We start from the raw sequence: 27,985 nt of genomic DNA on the forward strand, positions 1-27,985 counted from the left end.
GCGTCTGAGTGCATCAGCCACTCCCTGTCATGCGATCGGGAGGAACTGGGATGTGTGGAGGTTGGCTTACCCTCACTGGACGTGCCAATTAGGTGTGTGGTTGGTGCATGCCTCCCTCTTCGCACCACTTTTAAAGTCTTTGTCCAAATCTTCCTCCCCTGTTTCTTTGTGAGTGAATGCTCAGCATTTTAACACAGAACTATGTTGACCAGGAAGATTCCACTTATGACGGCATGTTTACCCCCAGCCAACGGATTTCACTTGGAGCAGTACATAAACCAGAGGCAACATAACATATAACATGACAAATTGAAAGTACAGTGGGATAATAAACATCTTATAGTCTGGAAACTCTACTGCCCTGACCACCAAAATGCTGGATAACACTGGACAATGAAAAATTTTCTTCCTGAACACTCTTGGATCTATTTTATGGATCTTGGGCTGCTGATCACGAACATCACCTTAACATTTTCCTATCACGAATCATTTTCTTGGCAGCTACGGAGCACCACACTACATCCAGCTGACTGACAACATGTTTCAGGCATACAAAACCATGAAGTGCCACATGTCATTGAAAATTCATTTTCTGCATTCGCACTTGGACGTCTTCCCTGCTGATCAGTGATGAACAAGGTGAAAGGTTTCACGAGGACATTGAGACCATGGAAAACTGGTATCAGGGCAACTGGAATCCATCAATGCTGGCCAGCTATTGTTAGACACTGACAGGAGAGCATCAGACGCTGGGTACAATTGAAAACCAGCAGCAAAACATTTTTAGGTCGGCTGAACTAATGCAATGTGTCAGCGTCACCATGCAATTAAACATGCTAAATTTAACAAAAGTTAATTTAATGTTTCTCCAATTTCCTACGGGATACAGCAAATCTAAAATTATCTTTGTGTTCAGCTTGAAGTTGTCTATCATAATCTCCAATCTTCTTTGCAGGAAGCAAACCTTTTGGAAAAAAAATGTTCTCCGGTATATTAGAGTTTTATAGTTCCTTTGTAATTTAGTCAGGAACAGGCTTGTGATGCCTTCAGCTGTCGAATAGTCAGCTGCCATCCATCCGAACACAAATGATCTTATCATTGATGATAATGCTGTTAACTGTCTATTGAGTTCAATTGTTTATTGTCACATTGACCAAAATACAGTGTCTACATTCAAGGCTAATTGGTGGGTGTGTGGGGGGTTGGTAAGGCAGCTGAGGCAGAAAAGCATGTGGCAGATCATGAAGAACAGCCAAGCTTTCCCAACTGCAAGTGATCAAGGCAGCATTTCAATGCTTGTCATCGGGATTCACTGAGTTGGGATCAATTTAGCTCCATCTAAACCAGACCTCTGAGTGGCTCATGTAACCTTGATAGGTTTGCAATGTTGTTTTGCTTCCATTTCGAGTTCACCATTGTCATTTGTTTTGTTTCATTTCATTTCTGTGTTCAGCTGAACTCTTCTTCTTTTCTTTATGAAATGGAGGCCCATTCCGAGCGAACAAGAGACTTATTTCATGCAGAAACGGCGCCTCCGAGACCTGTTCCACAGTCGCTGTGCCCCATGCAGTCTCCTGATAAACCCTCATTTGTAAAAAGCTCTGTTGGACACAATTGAAATCAGGAGGAAGAGCCTATTGACTTAGGCAGAAATCCCACAATGCACGAGCTGCGATTGACTGCAGTTCCTAATCAGCAGTTTGCATGTGGAAGAGGCAGAATGTGTTTGGAAACCCTTGACACTCATCTATTCCTAAGCATCTGCCTGTTTTTCCTCGTGCCAGTTTACACCTAAACGCCCTGTCAAGAAAGAATTAAATTCTGACAGCTTTTTATCTGTGGTTAATTGGGGTGATGGATGCTCTTGACATTAATATAACTACCATAACGAAGATTAAGACATCTTTTTTCACCAGCATTTATTTTATTGGAAGAGGTCACTTTCTAGGGTCTTTTTAATATGCCTGCTCAATTAATAGAACAATAATTCTGCTTCATATCTTAATTCCTTTTAAAGTTCTCTATTATATGACAGACTGAAGAAGCGAAAGCACTGTCTTTCTTGTTAGTGAGATACAATTACACCAGCCTTTTCATCCTGACCCTCTAGAACCTACTGTATCACTTCCTTGAAATGTTTGACAACACTATTAGCTTTTTTTTCAACTTACTCAGTAATACCACAGATTTCTTCAAATGGTTCAAAAGTTAACAGCTCCTGGAAAATTAATATTTTCTTACATAACCCTTTGAGATCTTTGGGAACGTGCACAATTAAGCCTGGATCTCAGTTTTACATTTCACACTTATGAGCAGCGATCAAGGTTTACAGAGGCGGGCTTTTGATCAGTGGGAACTTTAGGGATAAACATGACTCAGGTATCACCACATTGGGTATTATTATTAGGCATCTTGCATAATCTGGGAGATAATAGGTAAATGTGGTATAGGGCATTCCACTAACATAAGACACAGCCTAGTTCAAGTGTAATCTAGCCCATAGTCTCTTATGTTAACATCACAAGGCCTGCTGGCCACGATCTGTGAGGCTTACGAGCAATGAAAAATATAGCTTCACTCTCCCTTCCCACCATCTACCTCCATAGTCATCTAAATGGCTGTACCATCAAAGCCCTTATCCACTCAGAGAGATTCAGAAATAGTTCATAAATATAGTGAAACCCTTGATATCTGGCACCTATGGTGATTGGCAGATAGCAGATAAGTGTATTTTCCAGTTGCTTGAGACTCACTCTTACAATGCCTCACTAATACACCTGCATTAAGAATAAACAGATTCAAAGACAAAAATACTAAACTGTACTTACACAGAAAAAACTTCACTTGCATGAATATATAAACCTTAAAACATTTTACTTTATTTTCAGTCACAGTCTTGGAAAACATTTAACCGTCGCTATATCTTCAGGTTCCTCCCCCTCCACAGAGCTGCCTGAAAGACAAACGATAACATTATAGATAATTAAACCCCCTTTCCCCCTTCCAAGTTTACAATAAAGCCTCTGACAGGGGCGACTCTTACTAAGCACTTTAAGAGAGTCACCCCAACAGCGAGCGGTATCAACCTGGTCTTCATCCTGGGCGACACCATTACTGTTTCACACAACTTTATTCAAATAGCTGCTAGGAGCAAAACAAAGCCAAGTCACTCCTCTGGCTGAATATTTGCTCCCATCTTCACCAAATATGCATGCATTACTTCAGAGAATATTTAATTTGACCTTTGAAACTTGCATATTTTCTACCTATTATTTTATTTTATTTTTTTTAATTTATTTTCCTCAGTTCTTTTTAAACCCATGCAATTTAACTGCAAAGATTATTTCTAACTGTGAAAAAATGAAAAAGAATCAACTTCGATTCACTTCCCACTTTTGAGCAGGTCATTGACATTGCACCTCCAGGTTCAGGAACAGCTGCTCCCCCTCCACCATCAGACTCCTCAACAACAAACCCAATCAGGGACTCATTCATGAACTCTTACTTTTGCACTTAGTTTACTTCTCTCTCTCTCTCTCTCTCTCTCTCTCTCTCTCTCTCTCTCTCTCTCTCTCTCTCTCTGTATTGCACAGTTATATTTGTTTGTTTGTTTACATGCGTATGTTGAGTTAGTTTTTATTTTGTGCTGCCAGTAAGTGGCAATCTTACCTGGTCCGTAGGAAAAAGAATCACAGGGTTGTACATGATATCATTTATGCACTCAAGCAATAAATCTGAATCTGAATCCGAAATGGGCAGGGCGATGCGTGTCTTCCAGCAACCGAGGAGCCAGATGTGAGGTGCATCTGCTCCATCCGCTCCGTACGATCAGGAACTGTTCGTGGCCCCATTGTTGAGATGTGAAGCTGTGTAGAGTCAAAACCCCCTCCAAAGTCTTCCTGCAATTCAAGATGAATAACTATGGGCATGGAATTAAGAGTGGCACTGTCATATAATACACTGAAGCTGGTCAGCACTTCTGTATAGAAGCACCAGCTAGTCACTTGTGCAGTTCAGCCCACTAATTTGCTGTGCTTTTATCAACTCAGTTGCAAATCTGTAGCCAGTAGTAAAAGCAGAAATGTACAATGGGCCAGTTAGCTCTGAGAAAGAAAATGGAGAACATGCAAAAACACACTGCACGTGCTGGAAATCTAAAATAAAAGCAGACAAAGGTTGAGGTCCTTTAACAGGTGGAGAGAGAGAAAAAAAAACAAGTTAATGGTTCAGTCCTGAAGATGGGCCGTTGACCGAAATATTAATTCTGCTTCTCTCTCCACAGATGTTGCCTCACCTCCAAATATCCCCAATATTTTCTGTTTTTACAGATGTGAAAATATCCTAGCAGTAGCTATTCCTTAAATTTGTAACACATTCAAAGTAGCAATTTGGAAAGGGATTGGGATCTTCACGGAGTTGTGCCCACAATCTCCAGTGCTCTAGTCTAGGCCTGATTTCAATCCCACAGGTCAGTTTTCCCTTCAATAACACAGGCCAATTACTATTTTCGTTCATGAACAAAGTTGGTAGTATTTTATGGATTTTGGGCTACTGATCATGAAAATTGCCTGAATATTTTCCTATCACGTACCTTTTTTTTAGAAATAAGTTATTTTTGTGATTTCCTGTCATATTTTAAGGGTCTTCAAGCAGACAAAACCATGAAGGGCAACTTGTCATTAAAAATTCATTTTCTTCATTCGCACTCGGGCTTCTTCCCTGCTGATCTTGGTGCAGTCAGTGACGAACACGGTGGAAGGTTTCACCGGGATATTGCGACCATGGAAAAGCAGTATCGGGGTAACTGAAATCCATCAAAGCTGGCCAACTATTGTTGGACTCCAACATGAGAGGCTGAATACAAATGAAAATCTGCGGCGCAACATTCTTAGGTCAGTTGAACTAACGCAATGTGAGCGTCATCGTGCTATATTCAATAAAAACTAATTTAATGTTTCTCCAACTTCTTACAGCAAATCTGAAATGATCTTTTGTTCAGCCTATCAGAATCATTTATTTTTAAGGAAGCAAACCTTTTGTCTCAAATTGCTTTTTTGAGATTGGCAATTACTTGGAAAAATAAGACTGATTTAAGTATTCAACGGTGGCATTCGGAAATGAGGTCTTGTATCCCACTGGAAAAGATAACAAATAATTTACATAATAATTATTCATTCTTTGTTAAAGTTTGGAGCCCGTAATCGAGATATATGGGTTTGAATTTGTAATAGTTCTTTTTTCCCATGGGTGTTGGGGTTGCATCAAACTGTGGCAATAGTTGGTGATTGTTATAGAAGTTGATATCCTCTTCTATTTGCTATTCTTTCTTTTTCTCTTTTGGAGTAGATTAGAGAAGGGTTGGAGGGGTGGGGGGGATTATAGGGGGAAAATATTATGTATCTTTTTATATTTTGATTTTGATTGTATGACTTATTTTGATTAATAAATAACATTTTTTTAAAAAGGAAGCAAACCTTTTGAAAAAAGAATTGTTGTCCAGTGAAATCTTTGAACTGGTCCAGTAGTTAATAACTGGAAAGTCCAAGGATATCCATAAAGTTGACATGCAACAGTGAGCATGGCAATATGGCTCAGTGATTATATCAGTCTAATTCCTCCAGGAAGAAGTGCGAGTCCAGCTGTAGGAAGTCATTCTACAGCAATTGCAAGGTTGCGCCAGATGCAGTCAACGTTCAACAAAAGTAAAACCCGAATGGGAAAATTCTTGTTGTCCCTTTTGTCAATTTGTGTAAATATCAAACAATCATTATCTTTGATCTTTGTCATTTAATCCTCCCTACATACCTGATAGTAATGAACACTGGCCTTTTAACTCGACATTGCTTTCAGATAAAGAATGTTTGAATTTTATGGAGGAGCATTTACATTCTTTTTTGAGATGAATGCTTTGGATGAGATTCCGAATTTGACATTATGAGATACGCTTAAAGCTTACCTTAGAGGTTGAATTATATCCTACTCTGCAAACTAACAGAGAACTCAAAGAATTAATAGATAGATTAAAACAAATTGCCTCAATTCCTAGTGCAGATTTATATGAGGGAATAGTCGAAGTACCAACAAGGTATAACCTTCTTTTAACCTACCCGATTGAAACTCAACTCTTAAGAACTAAAAGTCAATTTTATGTACATGGTGATAAATCTGGAAAAGTTCTGGCTAATCATTTAAAAGTAGGTTCCATCAGGAGACAGATAAAAAGAACGGGATCCTCACATCTGATCATATAGAAATTAATAATGCTTTAAAAGATTTTTATTCCAGGTTATACATTTCAGAGTTTCCAAATAATAATGGTTCAATGATAATTTTTCTTTATCAACTTAATTTTCCTGCATTATCCTTAGAGCATCATATAAGATTGGGGGAACCCTTCTCTCAGAAGGAAATCTCTCATACCATTTTACCCAATCTGGGAAGGCTCCCGGTCTGGACGGCTTTCCTGGAGAGTTCTTAAAATCATTTTCTCACATTGTTCTCCCAATTAAGTACTGCTTTCCTGAATCCTTTCTCTGAGGCTTCAATAATCTACTTCATTACTGAATGCAGATGTAAAGATTCTTGCTAAGGTGTTAGTAAACAGACTAGAGAATATTTTTCTTTTGATTGTTTCACAAGATCAGGCCAGTTTCATTAAAAATCGTAACTCACATTTTAACATTTGTAGATTATTAAATATAATATATTCACTTTCTGCTAAAATTCCAGAGTGTGTTATCTCTCTGGAAGTGGAGAAGGCCTTTGATAGGGTTGAATGGCAATACCTTCTTGAAATCCTAAGATGATACAATTTTGGTCCTAGTTTCATCTCATGGATTAAACTACTGGTATTATATCATTCACCTTCTAGATCTGTTACGAATAATCAACAATTTACTTTATTTAATGTACATTGTGGGTGTAGGCAGGAGGTTCTCTCAGTCTACTCTTGTTTGATTTAGCTTTAGAACCATTAGCTATTGCTTTTTGTGATTCCACGAACATCTCTGGGATTTCTAGAGGGGGTATAGTTCACAAGATCTCCTTAGATGCAGAACACCTTCTGTTATTTGTCTCAAATCCAGAAGTATCTATTCCTTTTATGTTGTCATTGCTATCACAATTCAGTCACTTTTCAGGGTATAAACTAAACTTAAGCAAGAGTGAACATTTTCCCCTGAATACTGTGGTGCCTATCTATGCCAATATCTTTTTTAAGGTTGTTAAGAATCAGTTTACTTACCTAGGAATTAAGGGCTCAAGCCCGAAATGTTTGTGATCAATCATAAAGGCACTTTTTGACCTGTTGAGTTTCTCCAACCTTGGTGTGTTTTTTTTTAACCTAGGAATTATAGTCACCAAAAGCCACAAACATTTATTTAAGAAAAAGTTTCTTAATTTATTAAAACAATTTAAGCAGCCATTGTCCAGATGGTCCCCTTTCTCTATTTCATTAGTTGGTCATATTAGCTCTATTAAAATTATTATTTTACTCAAACTTTTGTACCTTTTTGATGCAATTCCAATCTTCATCCTCAAGTCTTTTGTTTTGATTCCCTTGACTCTATTATATCTTCCTATATTTGGCAAAACAAGTGACTTAGGCTGGATAAGCTTCATTTGCAGAGATCTGAAAGGAATGAAGGCTTGGCATTGCCAAATTTTAGATACTATTACTGGACAATCAATGTACGTTTTATCTTGTTTTGGATTCAATATTTTAATAGATTGGACCTCCCAGTTTGGGTCTCTTTGGAATTGAGGTGGGCTGAGAGGTTTTCCATTTTATCCTTTTTAGAGTAGCACTTCTATTCTCTTTAGCTAAAGTTAACAGAATGATCTACAGCCCTGTAGTAAAACATTCCTTGTGTATCTGTTTTTTTATTTAAAAGGTTATTCCTTATCAAGTTTTAAATCATCTAATTATATATTTCCTCCCCCTTTATATATTTTGACATTTGTCAATTGGTATGATGTGTTTTCGAGACTTGTTTGTTGACAGTCATGTCTTTTGAACCGTTATTAGCGAAGTTTAATTTACCAAATTCATTTTTTTTTAGATACTTGCAGAATAGAATTTTTTTTTTACAGTTTCAATTATCAAATTTTCATGTGGCATGTGAATCTAACATTCTGGATGTCATTTTCAAATTGCAACCCTCCCAGAAGGGTTTAATAACATTTATATATCACATGCTTTCAAAATCACATCAGGTTTCCCTCAATAAGTTTAAAAGAGCATGGGAGCATGATCTACAGTTTTCTATCTCAGACATAATATGGGATTTAATTCTTAAATTAGTTAACACTTCCTCATTATGTGCTCGACATTCTCTTATTCAGTTCAAGATTGTACATCAGACATTTGTGTTTAAAGACAAATTATCCCATATATTTCCTGATCCAAATTCCCAAAGTGACAGCTGTAACAACAGAAAGTAACCTTGATACATATGTTCTGGTCTTGTCGAGTTCTTGAACCTTATTGAAGGGATATTTTTCATGTTTTGACCATATAATATGTTTTAATCTTGAACCCAATCCTTTAATGGCTTTGTTTGGAGTTTTAGATGATATTAATAAGTTATTTTCTTCACCTGGTCATAAAGTCATACTCTTCTCTTTGGCTTGGCTTCACGGACGAAGATTTATGGAGGGGGTAAAAGTCCACGTCAGCTGCAGGCTCGTTTGTGGCTGACAAGTCTGATGCGGGACAGGCAGACACGGTTGCAGCGGCTGCAGGGGAAAATTGGTTGGTTGGGGTTGGGTGTTGGGTTTTTCCTCCTTTGCCTTTTGTCAGTGAGGTGGGCTCTGCGGTCTTCTTCAAAGGAGGTTGCTGCCCGCCAAACTGTGAGGCGCCAAGATGCACGGTGAGAGGCGATATCAGCCCACTGGCGGTGATCAATGTGGCAGGCACCAAGAGATTTCTTTAGGCAGTCCTTGTACCTTTTCTTTGGTGCACCTCTGTTACGGTGGCCAGTGGAGAGCTCGCCATATAACATGATCTTGGGAAGGCGATAAAGTCATACTATTTACAACTCTTATGGCACAAAGAGCAATCCTACTTAGATGGAAAGATCCTGTTCCATCCACTAGTACTCAGTGGCTATGTCATGTCTTGTCTTGCCTTAATATATAAAAGATCAGGTGTCCCACGTTCTATCCTAACACTAATTTTCATAAAATTTGGACTCCTTTTATGGACTATTTTCATTCTCATTATATCTGTTTGTTTTGATCATTGAATGTGTTTATTTATGTACATGGTTTTTCCTTTAGTTAGTCATGTTTTATAGATTCAGCAGAACTACCTAACTGCCAATTTTATGTCAAAACATCCAGATTTTTATTGGTAGGGGATTAGAGTTCTTGGTTTTTTTTAAATTTTCTGTCATTCTGACAACATTGTAGTGGGAAAGGGTATTTAGCTGTTGTTTTATTTTTGGAAATGTACTTATAATCTTGTGTTCTCTATACAATGTGTTCTTGTTCTATAAAACTCAATAAAAAGATTGAAAGAGATAAAATTCTCGTTGTGGTATATTGATAAACCACCTCTTGCAAGGAGATGCTCTTGCTCCTGGGCAGGGTATTCCCCGCCCCCCCTCCCAACCCATGCACATTCAGGTACCTTGGCTCAGGACTCCTTGTGCAAGGTGCATCTCATGTATAACTTGGGTAACCACAGATACAATTTTCAGATTGGGTTGTATATTACCTCAGCAATCAAAATGTTCATATTCAAATATCTCACCACACAGGCAATAGGAATCTGCTTAAAGTAAAGCATTATGTCAGAAAATGAAAATGCAAAAGGAGCCAGTAAGTAAAAGGTTAAAAGTTTACTCTGGGGCACTTGGCTATTGGAAAAGATTAAGTGCTGATCAAAAGCACATTGTTCCAATTTTCTGTATATCAAGTTATTATCAAGAACATGTATATATTTCTCTAAAATTACCAAACCTCTGAATGTTGACTACAATAGTGACAGGAATTCAAAGGGAGTGAATGTTAACAAATGTCAAATGCTATTATCTTGAACTCCATTCAGTGCCAGTTCTGGGAGAGAGATGTAACTTTATCACTAAGACTGTGAATGGCTTTCATTTTTTAACTAGGTGTGGTAACTTCAGTTTAAATGACCATTAACCTCTGCACTTCTTCTGCTTAGATTTGCTATGACATGAAGCAGTGAGATGTAATTTCAAGGATTGGGACCATCAGATCAATTTATGTGATTTATGTTATTTTGCCCACATGTCTTTTGTGCTTCCTGGACCACACAGTGACCGAGAGAACAAGGTAATGCACTGCAAAGCTCATCTGGCAGAGTTCCAGTCAAGTCTGATCTTTCCTACTGCTTGACATTTCTTTACACCCAGAAAATATTGCCAACCCAAGTGGACTCTGCCCCATCTGCAACTCTGCACAACAATGGTCCAAATCACTCAACAATCACCATGTTTCTCCACAGGCCATGACCATTATAGCAAACAAACAGAGACATCATACATTTATCATCATAGCTTCTGGCAAAGCAATCTTAGAATATCAGTATATGTTGTCATTAAAGTTCGCTCTCAAGTTTCTGCGGTTCACCAGCATACCTTCATCATGTCACTCATCGGTGCCTGCAGCGTGCGCTGCAATTGCGACACCCCTGCATAATTAAATGGGTATAGGTGTCGTCCTTATGCACTAACATAAGAAACTTAAATGAAATGTATAAGCCTGGTAAATATTGTAAGAAGGCAGGCCAGAAACATGCTCACCAATTGTCATTCTTGTGATACAGTGCAAACTATTGTGTAGAATAGACAGGCTTGTAGAATATGGAAGCTGATGAGCTCCATAAAGAATAGTGCTTAATTAGTACAAATGCCAATACTGTCAACATTGGAGCATGCAGCAAAGTTAATGATATAACATATATAACATAACAATTACAGCACGGAAACAGGCCATTAGGCCCCTCTAGTCCGCACCGAACCATACACCCCTTTCTAGTCCCACCTCCCTGCACAATGCCCATAACCCTCCATCTTCTTCTCATCCATAGACCTGTCCAACCTTTTCTTAAATAATACAATTGACTCCGCCGCCACTATTTCTCCCGGAAGCTCATTCCACACGGCTACCACTCTCTGAGTAAAGAAGTTCCCCCTCTCTTCTCTTTCTTTGGCTTGGCTTCGCGGACGAAGATTTATGGAGGGGGTAAAAAGTCCACGTCAGCTGCAGGCTCGTTTGTGGCTGACCAGTCCGATGCGGGACAGGCAGACACGATTGCAGCGGTTGCAAGGGAAAATTGGTTGGTTGGGGTTGGGTGTTGGGTTTTTCCTCCTTTGCCTTTTGTCAGTGAGGTAGGCTCTGCGGTCTTCTTCAAAGGAGGCTGCTGCCCGCCAAACTGTGAGGCGCCAAGATGCACGGTTTGAGGCGTTATCAGCCCACTGGCGGTGGTCAATGTGGCAGGCACCAAGAGATTTCTTTAGGCAGTCCTTGTACCTTTTCTTTGGTGCACCTCTGTCACGGTGGCCAGTGGAGAGCTCGCCGTATAATACGATCTTGGGAAGGCGATGGTCCTCCATTCTGGAGACGTGACCCATCCAGCGCAGCTGGATCTTCAGCAGCGTGGACTCGATGCTGTCGACCTCTGCCATCTCGAGTACCTCGACGTTAGGGGTGTGAGCGCTCCAATGGATGTTGAGGATGGAGCGGAGACAACGCTGGTGGAAGCGTTCTAGGAGCCGTAGGTGGTGCCGGTAGAGGACCCATGATTCGGAGCCGAACAGGAGTGTGGGTATGACAACGGCTCTGTATACGCTTATCTTTGTGAGGTTTTTCAGTTGGTTGTTTTTCCAGACTCTTTTGTGTAGTCTTCCAAAGGCGCTATTTGCCTTGGCGAGTCTGTTGTCTATCTCATTGTCGATCCTTGCATCTGATGAAATGGTGCAGCCGAGATAGGTAAACTGGTTGACCGTTTTGAGTTTTGTGTGCCCGATGGAGATGTGGGGGGGCTGGTAGTCATGGTGGGGAGCTAAACCTCTGCCCCTTAATTCTTAACTCATGTCCTCTTGTTTTAATCTTTCCTCCTCTTAACGATCAGTAATATCAGAATAAACCCCGATGCAGACAGTTACGGACTGTTCAGTTTTGGGGAAAGGCAATTAAGAGATTCAGCAAAGCATCATTAGCGATAAAGCACATTGGATGTGAAGTCTTCATCAGTGGGACAGATGTGAGGTGCTGATTCTCCTGATGGTCACAATCCACATGCTGACGACTCAAACAGACCAATTGTGTAAGGAAAAGATTAGGTCAGAGAATTAAAACTGGGTGAGATGAATGCAGAAAGCTTGAGTGTCTTCCACCATATGTTGAATAATAAGGTGATGTCTTCTAAGATTCATTTAGAACATGAAGAAGCACAAACCCCAGTTTCTTCAGAACATTGGTGATTTATACTCGACCCCAGCATGAGCAGACTTTATTGTTTAACAAACCTCATTGAACCATTAAGTCAAATGCCAAGCATTTTACCTCACAGGAGCAGGAGTGGGCCTTCCGGCCTGCCTCACGATGTAATATAATTATGGCTGATCTATGCCGGCTGCAGCTTCTCTTCTGTGCCACTTCTCCATTCTTTGAGCTACCAAATATTTACCACCTCCACTTTCAATACCTCCAATGATCACGCCTCCAGCACCCACCAGGGACGGGAATTCAGAGACTCACCACCCCTCGGCAAGACAAATGTTCCATATTTAAATAATCTTGTAGTTATGGACCCTTGTTTGTGATTCTCCCAGTAATAAAAGCATCTCAGCGTCACCCTCCTTAGGATGTTGGAATAAGGTCACCCCTCACTCTTCGACAACCATCTCATCCTAGGAAATTGTCTGGTGGATCATCATGATACAATGTCACTAGACATTTTTTTAGATAAGGGGACCAAGTCTCTACACATTGTTGCAGGCGAGGCCTCAACCACATTCTGCACAATTACAACAATGCCTCCAACCTTTTGCAATGTGGACCAACATGGTATACACCATCTTCACTTCTTATTGGTTTCTATCTGCTAGTTTTTTTTATAACTACCAACTGCACTGAAAACTCAGGTAAAGGAACAAACTCAAATGGGACGATGCATTGGCCAAAGCTGCTTTGAGCATTACGTTACCCATTGATATGGTGTCCCAAGCCAGCACCATTTCCCAGGATTGCAGAGACAATAAGGTAACCCTCAACAAAGATTGGCAAAAAAGAAAAAAATTCATCTAATTTAACAGGATCCGCATGCGGAGTTGCCAGGAATAAAGATCATTAATGTGTTGGATTTATCCAGCATATATGTGCCCAATTAAAATGGATAAAGAAGACATGCCTAACAATCAACATCTGCATGGGCTTTCTCCATACAAAGTGACCTTATGATGAAAATTTAGCATCTGAACTATTTCAGACCACCATGGACAAGACGTTAGGGTTCCATATTGCCCATGGAACCAAAGCGATATATTTGAAGCAATATATCGGAGGCTTGGGAGAATATATTGGGTGTACAAACGTATACGGCTAGTTTGATTTGAGCTCACGCTTGGATAAGAACATAAAGCCCTTTCCCTCAAAAGTTCTACAAAGTAGCCTTCAAATCGAGGCTAGGTCAAATGGGTCTATAACAGTAACAATAAAACAGAATCAGTTGGAGCATTTGTGTATTGTTAACATAAACATGAGTCTGATGCACTGAAGAATCTGGGGTACTAACCCGAAATGTGCAGATCACACTTGGTGAGCGCTCCAGATGGAAGTGGCCCTCATCCATTCAAATGTGGTCATAATACTTACAATTAAAAAGATGTGGGCAACTTGCTGGTGATGGTGGGCAACAATGAATTGAGATCAAGCACATGGGACCATGCACCACCAGAAATCAGGCCCACTTTGGAGACATAGAGTCTCCCTGAGCCAGTTGCATTTGATAAGCTCAGTCATTCCAGTTGAAAGAGTTTGCGATGTGAAATGGGATCGAGCGTACCTTCCACATCTCCTTAATCATCCAACCTCAAACAGTAAAGTTAGGAGATCGATACGTACAGTGAAAGAGGCACTAAGCAAGTCATGAGGCAGAGATTTTCTCCTGAGCTACAGATCAACACGACAGGATGCGTTCCTCCAGATGTACAGTACGGAAAACTCAGGGTGTGCTGGAATCTGACTCGGGTGAATCTGGAAAGGAAGATGGAAGAAAAGCATTTGGCTCAAAGGAACCATCACAATCGATGCTACAAAAGGAGGAGATTCCAATTTCAGTTATTGAGAAACAATTTCAGAATTATGGTCAGAATACCTACATGACATTACATACAACTCTGATTCTTTTTTCTGTGGGCAAGGCAGAATTACTTCGTGCAAAAAAAGAACTGTACACAATGTACACATGTCAACAAATAAAGAAATGTAAACAAATTGACTGTTCAATACAGAGAAAAAAATCAGTAAAGTGCAAATGTAAGAGCCTAATTGAGTTTGTTGTTTGACTCTGTTGGTGGAACTGTGGCTGAACCTGGTGGCCTGAGTCTTGTGGCACCTACACCTCTTTCCTTTCCTCTTTCAACTCATCTGACGAGGCACATTGGAGATAATACCAGCGCAGAGGGCGGTAGAGGCGGGTTCTCCGAATAAGTTCAAAAGGGAGTTAGATAAGGTTTTGTGGACAGGGAAATTAAGGGTTATGGGGAGAAGGCAGGGACAGGGTACTGATAGTGGAAGATCAGCCATGATCTAAGTGAATGGCAGTGCTGGCTTGATGGGTTGAATGACCTACTTCGGCACCTATTGTCTGTTGATACCCTGGAGTATCGGAGAGATTGTATAGCTATAACTTTCTGAGAAAGATCTTACAGAAGCATCTGAGGGATTCAAAATGGTTCACTTGAATCTCTTCCTGAAATATCCTGTGCAAGTTCCTCTTTGAAGGCTGTGAATGAGTGCCGAAAATTATTTTTAATTCACTTTGTTTTGGGGATATTGTCAAGCTACCAGAAACAATGTCTCGGCAGTGCTATGGCAGAAAAATTGGTTCCAGTTCTCATTTTAATCCCAGAAAAATTAACAAGGCTTCAAATCCTGATTTTGTATTGAGGATTTTACAGGAGAAACTTTAGTGTTGTTTTGACATTTGGAGGAGGCAAATGAAGTTCATAATTGATGTACAAAATTAACATGATCTATGCTGTTCAAGTACCTGCAATCAGTACTTTCTTGGCTTGGCATCTGTTTTCTAAATGTACTTGTGAAGTCCTCAAGATCTTCCCATATGGCTTCTAAATTTATCTCAGATTCAAGTTTATTTTTTTGTAAAATGCACTGAACCAGAAAACAAATTGCTCCACCTTCAGAACTAAAGAATTTAATCAGGAGCTAGAATACTGACGTGTGACTACAGTTGGGTAAAATGCCAATAGAAAATGAGGTCGCATGTAATTAAACAGATACTGCTAGAAACTCAACGAGTCAGGTAGCTTCAGAGGAAAGGGAAACAGTTACTGTTTCAGCTCGGAGGTGACTTCCAAATCTTCCAAAATTCCAGAGAGTCTCGATCAGTTCCCATGGGCTGGAAAATAGTAATGAAGCGACAGCCCAGAGAGAGGGGACGAAGAGAGAAAATAGGGAAACCTCATACCTGTTCTTGTGATTTTACTGGTGAAAATGCTAGAATCTATAATTAAAGAAATAGGTTTGGACATCGTCAAAATCTTGTAGGTTTTTGTAATTGTAATGAATAGAAGGTGGGGGAGGGCAAGTGTTCAGAAAGATAAGTGATAAGGTGCCATAAAAGGGGAAGGGGGGGGGGGGTGCTGTTAGGGGAAAGCATAATGATGTAGATGAAGGATTGATTAATGGACAGAAAACAGATTATGTGTTGATTGAGTCCAGCAGTTTGCAATTTCTATCAATCACTTCAATGAGGGAAAAACTTTGAGGAGATTTACAAGGCAAGGTTTATTTTACAGAGAGTGTGATGGGTGGCTGGAATATACCGCCGGGGGAGATGGTGGAAGCAGATACTGCAGCAACATTTACGAAGTGGAAAATACAGGTAGGGTATGTACACATATGGAACCAGGTGCAGGCCGATGAGATTGGCATCATGGTTGGCATGGAAATTGTAGGCCAGAAGGCCTGCTCTTGGGTTATACTGTTTGATGTCCTCAAGAGAATGTGCCAATTCCCCACAGGCAGGACCAGAACTGAACCCAGGTCCCAGGAGCTGTGAGGCTGATGATGGTAGATCTGATAAAAGCCTTTGTAGGAAGGCCTACATTTCTGAACTCACTCTGCTATTTCAACCATTCGCTTTTAACCCAGTAGGCATCTAATCCAATTCTTCTCACTCCTTTGATGTACTATTATTTCTCCAATACTTTAGACAAAAGAAAGTACAAATAAGAACAGATGCCACCAAAATAGTATTAAAGTTTCCTTCAGAAGCAAACATGCTACAAAGAAGCATACAGTATCTGTCATGAGAATAACTTGCACGACATAGGAAGTATTGATGTTAATGAAGAAGTAATGAACCACTATATTTTCAGTAGATTCTCAATTAACCAACAGCCAATTTAATGGATTATTGGTTAGTCACACACGAAGCACCATAGACCAGAACTCTCAGCTTAAAAGGTTCACATTCTTGCACAGTTAAAAGCCACTTCCAGAGAGCCCTTGGCCAACATTGCAAAAGTGCAGTACATTTATAACCAGGAAACAACAGCAGCTGAATCAGACACCAGATGGGCAAGGGCGATGTTTAACCATGAACATCATGGACTCCTTCAAATGAATATTGAATGGTAGATTCTAGGACATTGTATCAATTTTACCGCAGTAATTATCGCTGCTTTGGTGGAGGCTGGATTTCAGCTGAACAGAGCAAAACCCCCCAATATATCAACTACAGTAAGAATACAGTTACTGCACTGTAGGTGCAGTTACAGTCGAATAAGAGTTGTACTTGTACAAGAGTACAGTCAAATTCTTTGCATATGATCACAATATATGGATACACATTGTACAAAAACTACTGGGTTTCAGAAGTATTGGGATATATTGGAGTTAGTGTGCAGTAAGAATACATTGAAGCTGATTAAGCTCTTTATTTATGCAGTAGTGGTCTCCCGTACTAAACAGTAAATATGGATGCAAATGACAGTGAAGTTATAACTAAAAATAGACAGAGAAGTTAAAACACTCATTAAAACACTCTCAAACAAGGAAATATGATTGAGCATTTAATTAAATGACTAATGTGCAATAGGCCTAATTACTTCTAATATGTTTTCATGTGTTTTGCCTTGGACTTGGTGATATCCATGAGTTTGCATTATTCTTGAAAGCTGCATCTTCGGACACCTTCAATGGGAGCCAGTTTGGCTGGGATCAGTTACTGAGATTAGCAATGCTTCTTTCAGTTACATTGACTCTGCACAGACTCAAAATTATATTCAAGAACCCCTTACCAACAGATTTACTTGCCTTTGTACAACATTAGATGGCATTTATGTTCATTGGTGCATCAAAGCCGGTCTAATCAAGATAGACTGTAATGATTAGCAACGTATCATGTTGAAACCAATACACACTGGCTTATGTAAAGGTTTCTTTTTCATTGCAACGTCTAACCACAGGTCTAATAATAATTTCATGATGGGCTCATATGGCGAAGATTATCATTTGGATTTGTGTTCAATTACAGTTGCAGCTCAGATGAGTAGATTTTGCATTACAGAGTCTTAAATCCAGATTGTGTAACATAAATAAGAAGAGACTTCTTTGATTGCCTCTAGTTTGATTGTGCACCAGGCACAGTTATTGAAAAAGGCAGTGTACTAATCAAATTAATCAGCGTACATTTTGTTACAAATAACTAATAAATGGATTATGCATAATCAAACATTCCACATATCATGACCAGAGCCATAGATTTTGTGAACAGTAATTATTCAGAATCCAACAACTCCTTGTTGCTCCTTTCTAATTTATTCTTTTAAGATCCAGCCTGCTAAATTACAAAGCTGAAACAAATGTCCAAAGATCCACCTTATCAGCCTTGAAACCCTGTGTAAAATAAATATTTAATACTTTAAAAAAAATCTCAATAATATTTCGTTGTGATTTTTTTTTAAAAGTACCCTTTGTGAATATAAATTCAATCTAAAAATCCTAGCATGAAGCAGGCGGGTTTTGCTCTGTTCAGCTGAAATCCAGCCTCCACCAAAGCAGTGATAATTACTGTGGTAAAATTGATACAATGTCCTAGAATCCACCATCGGTGCTCTGCCTAATGACTTCATTGAATCTATGCTTTCAAATAGTTGGAAGCTGTAATGTTCAGTTTTATCTGTGAGAATCACTTAATTACAGACAATGAAGTAGCGATATTTCTTTTAAATCAATATTGCTAACAATCCAGGTTAGAATCAATTTTAAGTAAAGATCTTCTTCATGTTGATTTTCAATATTCATTTGAAGGATTCCACGATGTTCATGGTTAAACATCGCCCTTTCCCATCTGGTGTCTGATTCAGCTGCTGATGTTTCTTGGTTCAATATGAAGTAAATTTGTGCAGATTCAGTTTTGACTGGGCTTGGAGCCATAGCATAAAGCTGTCATCGGTACTCCACAGTAGTATTAAATTCACACCCTGATTCAGATAGTTTCTAGAAAATATGATGTGGGAAATAGGGGAGTGCAATAAATATTTTAGGAGGGGTTAATTTTCCAAGGCAATTGGGGTAGGACTTTGGATCAATAAAAATGGCTTTCCACTGCATTGAGGTATGATACTCCAGACTGGAGAATATTTATAATGGCTGTCCCATCTCCAGTCTAGCATTATCTTAAAAAATGAAAAAATAAAGAATCCATTCAATAATTCCAAGTGGAATTTGAGATTGTAGTGTTGCTTTATTTGCCCAGTTTTTATGCAGTAATAAGTCTTGATGAAGGGTTCCTTCATTCTTTTGCTCCCTCTAATACTACTCGAACTACTGAGTTCCTTGGCTTAGACCCATCCATCGTCATCCCAATTGCCAGCACTTGGTCCAAAGCTTTCTACGAGCTGGTGATTCTAATGCTTGTCTCAATCTTAAATGTTGTACGTACCTGCTTCTACCACCTTCTTAATGCATTCTGGAGTCCAACTACTCTCTAGGTGAATAATAATTCTTGCTCAAATCCCCTCTAAACTTCAATACTTGCCAACAAACTACCAAGTATACCACCAAGGGAAGTAGAATTGCAACCATGTGTGCCAAATTCTGGGCTGGGATGCAGACTTTTTGGAAGCTTATCATTTCATTGATTTTTTTTAAAGTTAGTTTCATCCCAGCCATCAATAAAAAGCTCCACCGCATTTCATCACATTTACTTTGTCAAAAATATTGCAAACTGTGCATTGCACCAAAGCTAAAATGGAAGTTATTCAAATTGATAGCTGGGCATTGAAAAGAAATAAAGACTATGTCGAAGGTGAGCAGCCTTAATGATAGGCCTCAACTTTCCGAGTGAAATTCCAATAACCTTCATTCGGTTGAATTTAAACCAGATTCTAGACATGGAATGGTTTATAATGATTGAATTTGTTTACCTTGCATTCTTCATCTAAAATTATAATGAAAAATTGGACGTTTTGCTAAAGAAGCAAATGGTAAGCTACATCAAACTGAATCTCATATGGTAAAGATAAATTGAATCTGTTAAGCAATGATTGCAGTTGCATATTAGGATGTATTAGTTAGAGTGAAAGGCACCTTTTTTCTAAAGGGAGGGCAATGTAAAACCTTGATTCTATGCAGCTGATATAAATGAACTGAGAAATAGACTAAAGTGCTGGAGAAACTCTGTAGGTCACATGTAGTAAGTAAAAAGCAGTGAACATTTTGGGCCTGGACCCTTCAAGAATATGGACTGGATAAAATGGTGGGAGAAGAGGAGAGAAGGGAGGAAGGGGAAGGGGGAGGAGCACACTCTAACAGGTAAAAGGTGGGAGGATAGAAGAGAGAAGCTGAGAGGTGATAAGGGCAGAGGGCGAAGAAGGGTAACTCTCTGTGGTGCTACTACTATGTCTATTGTATGTATGTGCTTATGGGCTGGCCCACCCCTGAACCTGTGACTCCTCCCTCCTGGATAGTCCCATAAAGGCTGTAACACCCAAACCCCTCCCTCAGTACCTTGTTTGGAACCGGGCCAGCAACATGTAAGATGTGCTGTCATCTAAAGCTGATGAAAGCCTATTAACGTGGTTGATTGGTAGCACACTCTCTCACACGAGAATGAAGGGAAGGGGTGGGGAGCTGAAGGAAAGGAGACAGAGTGGTAGGGAAAGAGAGAGAGAGCTCAGATTTCAGATTCAGATCTGGGCAGGAAGTGAACCGAAACTGAAGAAATCAAAATTGATGCCCCCTGGTTGGTGACGGCCACAGTGGAATGTAAGGTGTTGTTCCTCCAATTTGCAACTGCAAGTATTCTTGCTTAACTTCAAATGAATTTGTGGCAGAGTAACTGGCCTAAAACACTTCACTGGAGAGCACAAAACATATCAAAGCGCTGGCTTTGGAAGAGCTGTTATTTCACGAAAGGAGAAGTTGTAATTGATGACAGGAAAACACGATGATAATTGATAATTGCTCATTGGAAACAAATGCCCGGCATTGATAGATCTGATGCATCTGATATTTTAGACCTGAAGGCAAATATCATTGCAGAAAGTAGTACTACTGGGACCTCCAAATCACTTTTCCAGTAGAAGTACCGTGGCTAGCACTGACGGGAACTAGTTCACAGAAGTAACATGATCATCCAACCCTTTCTCCCTGGTTCCAAATGTGTTAATATTAGAAAATACATAAGAAGAGATTTTTGTTTCTTAATATATTTCTTGTGAAATCTATTAGCCATCATATTTGGATCTCCACCATCACTGAGATCCCTACATTATAGCCTCTGCAGTTTTGCACACATACAAACATTGTGACAATGCTAAATTACACACTTTTTTTTAAGGTTAAGAGGATGGTAATGAACCTTGCTCAGATGGACCGAGGCAGCCTTTTGCTGCTTGGCATTAATTGGCCAAATCAACGGGTACAATAAGGATGTCACTTTGAAATGCACAGATGTGCTGGAGAAACTCAGCAGGTCACGAAGCATCCAGAGGAAGTGAAAGGCAGCCAATATCTCGGGCCTGAGACCCGCTGAGATTCTCCAGGACATTTATGTAGTTCATTTGAACCCAGCCTTTGTAGATTTTCTCATTTAAAAACAAGGACGTCTTTCTTCTGCAAAGAGGCAGCCATGTATGCCTCTTCTCGTGTTGAAAAGCCATCGTTCCTATATCAGAGGCAATGATATTTTCTCTTCAGGAATATCATGAGTTGCTAAAATAGCCCTTATGTTTATATGAAAGCCTTATGCTGAGAGGTTTCAATGTATTCTGACATCCCAGTGAAAATGCTCTCCCCTGTCCAGTTGTCATCAGCTCCTTGCAGGATAAATCACAACAACCTTGCCTAAAATCATAGCAAGTATCATGTGCTTAATATGTGTGAACAACAGATAGATGGAATGCTATCAAACTCTTATTTATGGAAATATGTTATTTAGTAATTGTGCTTCCAACATTATAATGTGAACTGTATTTCAAAAGTGCCTCCTTAGGTTTGAGTCCTTTGGGATGTCTGGAAAACATGAAATACACGAAGGGCTAGTTTTTTTTATATGACTAATGTGCTTTGTTTGGGCCAAGTAGCATCCAAGTTCAAGTCAAGTTTATTATTATCTGATAACACAAGTACAACTCAACAAGGCTGTTGTATGTCTGCATATTTTGCACCAAGTTCTCTGGTCCTCGGTGCAAAACATGCAGACATACAACCAGACATAACACACATAAAGACAGAAAATACATGTGCAGGACAAGTATTCATACATGAAGATAAATAAGTAAAGATTGTCTCGTGAATATGAGAGTCTTGGATGGTTCATGTGAGCAGTTCCTTTGGTGGTTCTGCGTTCTCGCTGCCCGTGGAAAAAAGCTGTTCCTTAGCCTGGTGGTGCCGGCTTTGATACTCCTGTATCTTTCTCGATGGGAGCAGTTGAAAGATGCTGTATTCAGGGTAGAAACGATCCACAATGGATTTGCTCAGACAATGATCCTGGTAGATCATTTCGTGGTGGGGGGGGGGGGGGGGTTGGGAGGGAGACTCAGCGATTCTCTGTGTCAAACTTATGGTCGTGTGGATTAATCTCAGATCCATTTCTCTGCAACAACCATATCACACTGTGATGCAGCTGGCCAGGACACACTCAGTAGAGTTCTTGTAGAAGGTTGACACGATAGTGGCTGGAAGCAGTGTCTGCTTCAGTCTTCTCAAGAAGTGCGGTCGCAGTTGCGCCTTCCTGACAAGTGAGGAGATGTTGTGTGTGCCTGATAGGTCATTAGTTAAATGGACTCTAAGGAACTTGGTGCTCTCTATTGTCTTCAGAACAGAGTTAGTGATGTGTCGTGGAGAGTGGACATTCTCCTGAAGTCCACGATCATCTCCTTCGACTTCTCCATGTTGAGACTCAGGCTGTTATTCTCACACCATAATCATGAGATTTTTCATCTCTTCTCTGTCATGTGACTCATTGTTGTTGCTGATGAGGCCGACTACTGACGTGTCATTTGCACCCTTGATGACACTGTTGAAGCTGGATCTGGTGATGGAGTCGTGGTTCATTGTATGAATATGAGCGGGATGAACACATCGCCCTGAGTTGTGCCTAGTGCTTAGTGTGATGGTGATCAATGTTCTGCTACTGACCTGGACAGACCATGGTCTTTCTGTCACAAAGTCTAGAATTGAGTGCCAGAGAGGGGTGTTGAGTCCCAGTGAGGACAGCTTCTCCACCAGCCTCTGGGGAAATGATCGTATTAAACACTGGGCTGAAGTCAATGAACAGCAGCCTAGCGTATGAGGCGTCATTTTCCAGGTGGGTCAAGATCATCTTGGGTCAAGTTACTTGCTGTAATAACCCTTTAAACAGATCCTCATGTTATTGGTATTTGCCTCACTTCTGTGCCAGCCTGGTAATGATGATTTGTGATAGCTATGACCTAATTTCTCCAAATCTTCTCCATGAGACGTGGAACCATAGCCTTGCTGAGAATGATAAATAATTCCATATCGGTTTTGAAATTTAAAAAAACATGGTCAATTCCACCCAATTTCCAAACTGCTCTTATACCTAGGTATGCTTCTTCTCAGATGACACAAAGATTGGAGGTGTAGTAGAGAGCGAGGAAGGCTTTAAGACATTGCAGAGGGATCTAGTGCAGCTGGAAAAATGGGCTGCAAAATGGCAGATAAAATTTAAGTCAAACAAGTGTGAGGTGTATTTTGGAAGGACAAACCAAGAAAGGACATACATAATAAATGCTAGGGCACTGAGGAGTGTGGTAGAACAGAGGGATCTGGGAATACAGATACATAATTCCTTGAAAGTGGCATCACAGGTGGATAGGGTTGTAAAGAGCTCTTGGTACAATGGCATTCATAAATCAAAGTATTGAGTATAGAAGTTGGGATGTTGTGTTAAAGTTGTATAAGACATTAGTGAGGCCAAATTTGGAGTATTGTGTGCAATTATGGCCACCTAACCACAGGAAAGATTGAAATAGTGCAGACAAGATTTGCTAGGATGTTGCTGAGACTTAAGGAACTGGGTTAAACAGGCTGGACTTTATACCCTGAAATGTCAAAGCATGAGGGGAGATTTGAAAGAGGTGTACAAAATTATAAGGGCACAGATGGAGTAAATGCAAGTAGGCTTTTTCCACAGAGGGTAGGTGAGAGATAACACAGAGGATGTGGGTTAAGGGTGAAAGGGGAAAGGTTTAAGGGAAACGTTATGGGGAATGTCTTCACACAGAGAGTGGTGGGAGTGTTGAACAAACTGCCAGCTGAAATGGTGAATGTGGGCTCAATTTTAACCTTTAAGAAATATATGGGCAGGTACATGGATGGGAGGGGAATGGAGGGCTATGGACTGGGGGCATAGTGTGACTTGGCACCCTAATAGTTTGGTACAGACTCGATGGGCCAAAGGGACTGTTTCTCTGTTGTAATATTCTATGGATCTAGGGTTCTAACTCAATTTTGTCTAACATCTAGATGATTCACCCAGGTAGGAAGAACAGATTGAAAATCAAACAATGGCAGATACCAGAAATCTTCAATAAAACAGAAAATATGAGAACCCAGAGCATCTATTGGAAAAGGAACAGAGTAATATTTCAGCTCCTAGACGCTTCATCATGAACAGTTAGAGGTAGAAAAAACTAAACAAAGGAAATAGCTAAATGTAGGTCAAAGATGTTGCTGAAACATCAGACCAAAAGGGGAATTCTGGGAATGCCCAGTGTCCATGGAGAAAGAAAAGCTGGGTGGCACAGTTTGGGTAGTGGTTGACTTAACACTTTTGCAGCGCCAGCAATTGGAACCAGGGTTCGAATCCAGCGCTAACTGTAAGGAGTTTGTACATTCTCCCTGTGGCTGCGTGGATTTCCTCCAGGTGCTCTGGTTTCCTCCAAATCATACCAGGGTTTGTAGGTCAATTGGATCTAATTGAGTGGCATGGACTTGTGGGCTGAAAGAGCCAGTTGCCCTGCTGTATGTCTAAATTTAATAAAACAATTGAAGATGTTGAGTTCCTATTAACCTTACATTAGAACCATTCATTGATATGGAAATTTTTGAGTGGTATAGATAGTGTAAATCCAAGCAGTCTTTTTTTCACTAAGGTTAGTTGAGCCAAGAACTAGAGGGCACGAATTAAAGGTGAAAGAGGGAAATGTTCAAAGGGAACATTGGGGAGGACTTCTCCACACAGAGAGCTGTGAGAGTGTGGACTGAGCTGCCAGCTGAATGTGGGGCCGATTTTGTCATTTAAAAAAAATTCGGAGAGTTATGTAGAGTATGATCCAGGTGCAGGACATTGAACCTCAGTAAAACAATAGTTAAACATAGACTCCATGGGTCATCAATCAGTTATATTTTATATTATAAAACAGGCATATAGTAAAACAACCTTTATTCAGAATTCAAGAAACCGGCCACCTCAAGGAACTATCAAAAAAAATTGCGGAAAATAAATAGGTAAAAAATACAGGTTTAAAATTGGTCACCTCTCTGTTAGTTCGCCAATCACACATGTATTCTCAAGCAACCGTAAAAATTCACTTATCCGGCACCTACCAATCCCCATAGGTGCTGGAAACTAGTAGTTTTACTGTATTATGGTCAGCACATTACATTAACTGAGTAATTGATGTGGTGGCAATTATATTCTTGTCTTTGGTTCAGTAATCCAGGTCTACCTTCAGATAGTATGACCAAATGCATCTCTGATGTCAGGCTGGTACATACAGATGCCATGTTGTGGGCCAGCAATGTTCTATAGTTGTCCCTGCACCACCAGTAAATCTCATACTTTATCAGTTGCTATGTATGCTCCTTTGCATTATGCCTTTCTCTGGTCACATCTTCCTCACCCTAAAGGTAGAGCACTGGCCAGTACTTCTCAGTCTGGTGACCCTTTAATTTACTGGGTGCTTAAAGAAGGGAGGGAGACTGGGGAAAAAATGGTGTCATAAAGGGTGAACGAAACAATGGCAATTAGATGTCTTTATTCCCAAACTGTGAAATCTCATTTTTTAGAACTTTGCACTAAATTTCAATTTGATTCATACACGTTTAGTTGGGACATGACTTGTAACTTACTGCACAGTTAGCCTAGTGGTTAGTGCCAGTAACTGGGGTTGGAATCTGGCGCTGTCTGGAAGGAGTTTGTAAGATCTCCCTGTGTCTGCGTTGGTTTCCTCCAGGTACTCTGGTTTCCTCCCACCATTAAAAATGTACTGAGGATGTAAGTTAATTGGGCGGCACGGGTTCGTGAGGTGGAAAGACCTGTTACCTTGCTGTATGTCTAAATTTAAATTTACAGTATTGGCAGCCTATTCTAAGGGAGAAGAAAAACACTGAAAGACTTCCCACTGATTAATGCTTGTGTGGGGGCATTTCATTAAATCAACATCTGAACCTAAAATGAACAACATTGGTGAATAATAGTTAATTTGGAAAGGATTATTCATCCAACCTATTCACCTGATTTAACGAGGCCGTTATAATCTCGGAACTTCTCCCCCCTTCGGTGGGGACACAGATTTGAATAAAAACGGTGGAATAATGGGGGCTGATTAAGTCCTGTTGGTCGAGTCGGACTGGATCGCAGCGGCACCAGACCTGCGATCATAAGTCAGGGAGCCAGTGTGAGCAGAAATGGCCTGCAGGCACCGCTCTGCCTGGCCTCAGCCTTGCACAGCAGCCGTTGCGTGTTCATGAGACCTATTCTCAGAGCTGGGATTTGAACTGACTGCATTGTTTAACAGGAGCAACTCCCTTCTGTTTTGATGTTTTGGTGGTTTCGTGATTGGTGCCAGTTTACTGCAGCCAAAACATAAATTTGTCATAACTTAGTCTTGTGAAAACTAATTGAATAAATCACTCATGACCACTTAGGACCAATTGTGACAGTAAGAGGAGAGTAATGGAACATCATAATTAGTTGCTTTTACACAGGCACTCACCTGAAATGTCCACAGTACTGCCCAGATTTGGCTGCTGTTTTGCTTAAGTAAGTACTTGCACGCAAACCAGTGATATAGGATCCACCTTCGTGTCAAGTGCTTCCATAACTTTAAAAATTAAAGAGGCAAAGATCTCAAGTGGCTTTCAGTCCATAGTTTGATTCAGATTTTATTATCAGCAGTGGTTCTATAATAAGCAGGACCTGTCCTGTCAAATTAGTTACACGCCGAATGCAATGCTGCCACCACCCCCCACCCCCCTCCTCTCCTCTCCCCTGAACCCAAGTCAAAGTGGCTGCAACCAGACTCTCAAGCAGCGTTCCGCCCAGCTAACTTGAGACTGCGGGAATATTGATGTCATGCCACATGAACCAGTGAAGAGAAAAAACCATTGTAGATCACAGACGGAAAATCGCATCTGCTCATAACTCCATAAATATTTGAATGGTGACCTGTCAGGAAAGACTGCTCTATCAGACTTTGGCCTTATTCCTTATCTTGTCTGATCCCTCCCTTCACTGCAAATAAAAAGGAGAAAGGACTTAAATTTGTGAAAGTCTTCAGTTGATCATTTCTTACCTATTTAATTCGCATTAGATATTATGTTTATTTGGAAATATGAATCAAATGAGAATGTAGTGTGCTTGTCTTCACTGAAACCTCCATGGTTTATTTACTACATTATTAAGTAATGCATAAATTATTCAATGACCTTCATATCAAACAAATATTTTGCAACCTTTACCAGACAACAACTTAATTTACGAGTGTCGATGGGCAGAAAACAAATTAGGTTTTCTCTCGATCTCTTTCTGAAGGATATTTTTGATATATTCAACCGTCCTTTTTTTTTAAATGCATCCGCACTTTGATAATAGTCAGGGTTTGAGGCAGCTCTTTTCACTTGTTCCTGCATGGACCAGAATCTGTCGTCATTAACCTCCCCCCACCACCCCCCCCCCCCCCCCCCCCCACCTCACTTATGGCACACTGCAGAATTCAATATGTGCAAAAGGCAGGCATTTATTATATTTTTTTTTAAATAAAGTTTTTTAAAGCACTTTTAAGAGTCTCCTTGAAATTTGCATTCATCGACAAACAGGTCCAAACTGCTACTGTGAGGAATGAGTGTAAGGTAAGATCGTCTGCAGTGCTTCCTGAGTTATATAAACCCATTCTTCTCCCTGCTTCATAGTTTTGATTGTACTACTGTTCATATGAGCAAATTAGTCATGGTTCTCTGCACAGTTTAAGGAGGTCTGGGCATGCTTACTAAGTGCTCTCCAATCTAA

General features: G+C 40.1%; 1 long non-coding RNA gene across 1 annotated transcript; it reads right to left on the reverse strand.

The window, feature by feature from the left end:
- Positions 1-2,880: 2,880 nt before the first annotated feature.
- LOC138739760 (uncharacterized) lies at positions 2,881-26,517 on the reverse strand. Its single transcript, XR_011342397.1, has 4 exons — positions 26,212-26,517; positions 14,098-14,229; positions 3,670-3,899; positions 2,881-2,953 (listed from the first exon to the last, which is right to left on the reverse strand). It is a non-coding gene; the product is annotated as an uncharacterized lncRNA (long non-coding RNA).
- Between the last annotated feature and the right edge of the window lie 1,468 nt (positions 26,518-27,985).

Source organism: Narcine bancroftii, chromosome 7 (assembly GCF_036971445.1).
Source record: "Narcine bancroftii isolate sNarBan1 chromosome 7, sNarBan1.hap1, whole genome shotgun sequence".
Taxonomy (NCBI): domain Eukaryota; kingdom Metazoa; phylum Chordata; class Chondrichthyes; order Torpediniformes; family Narcinidae; genus Narcine; species Narcine bancroftii.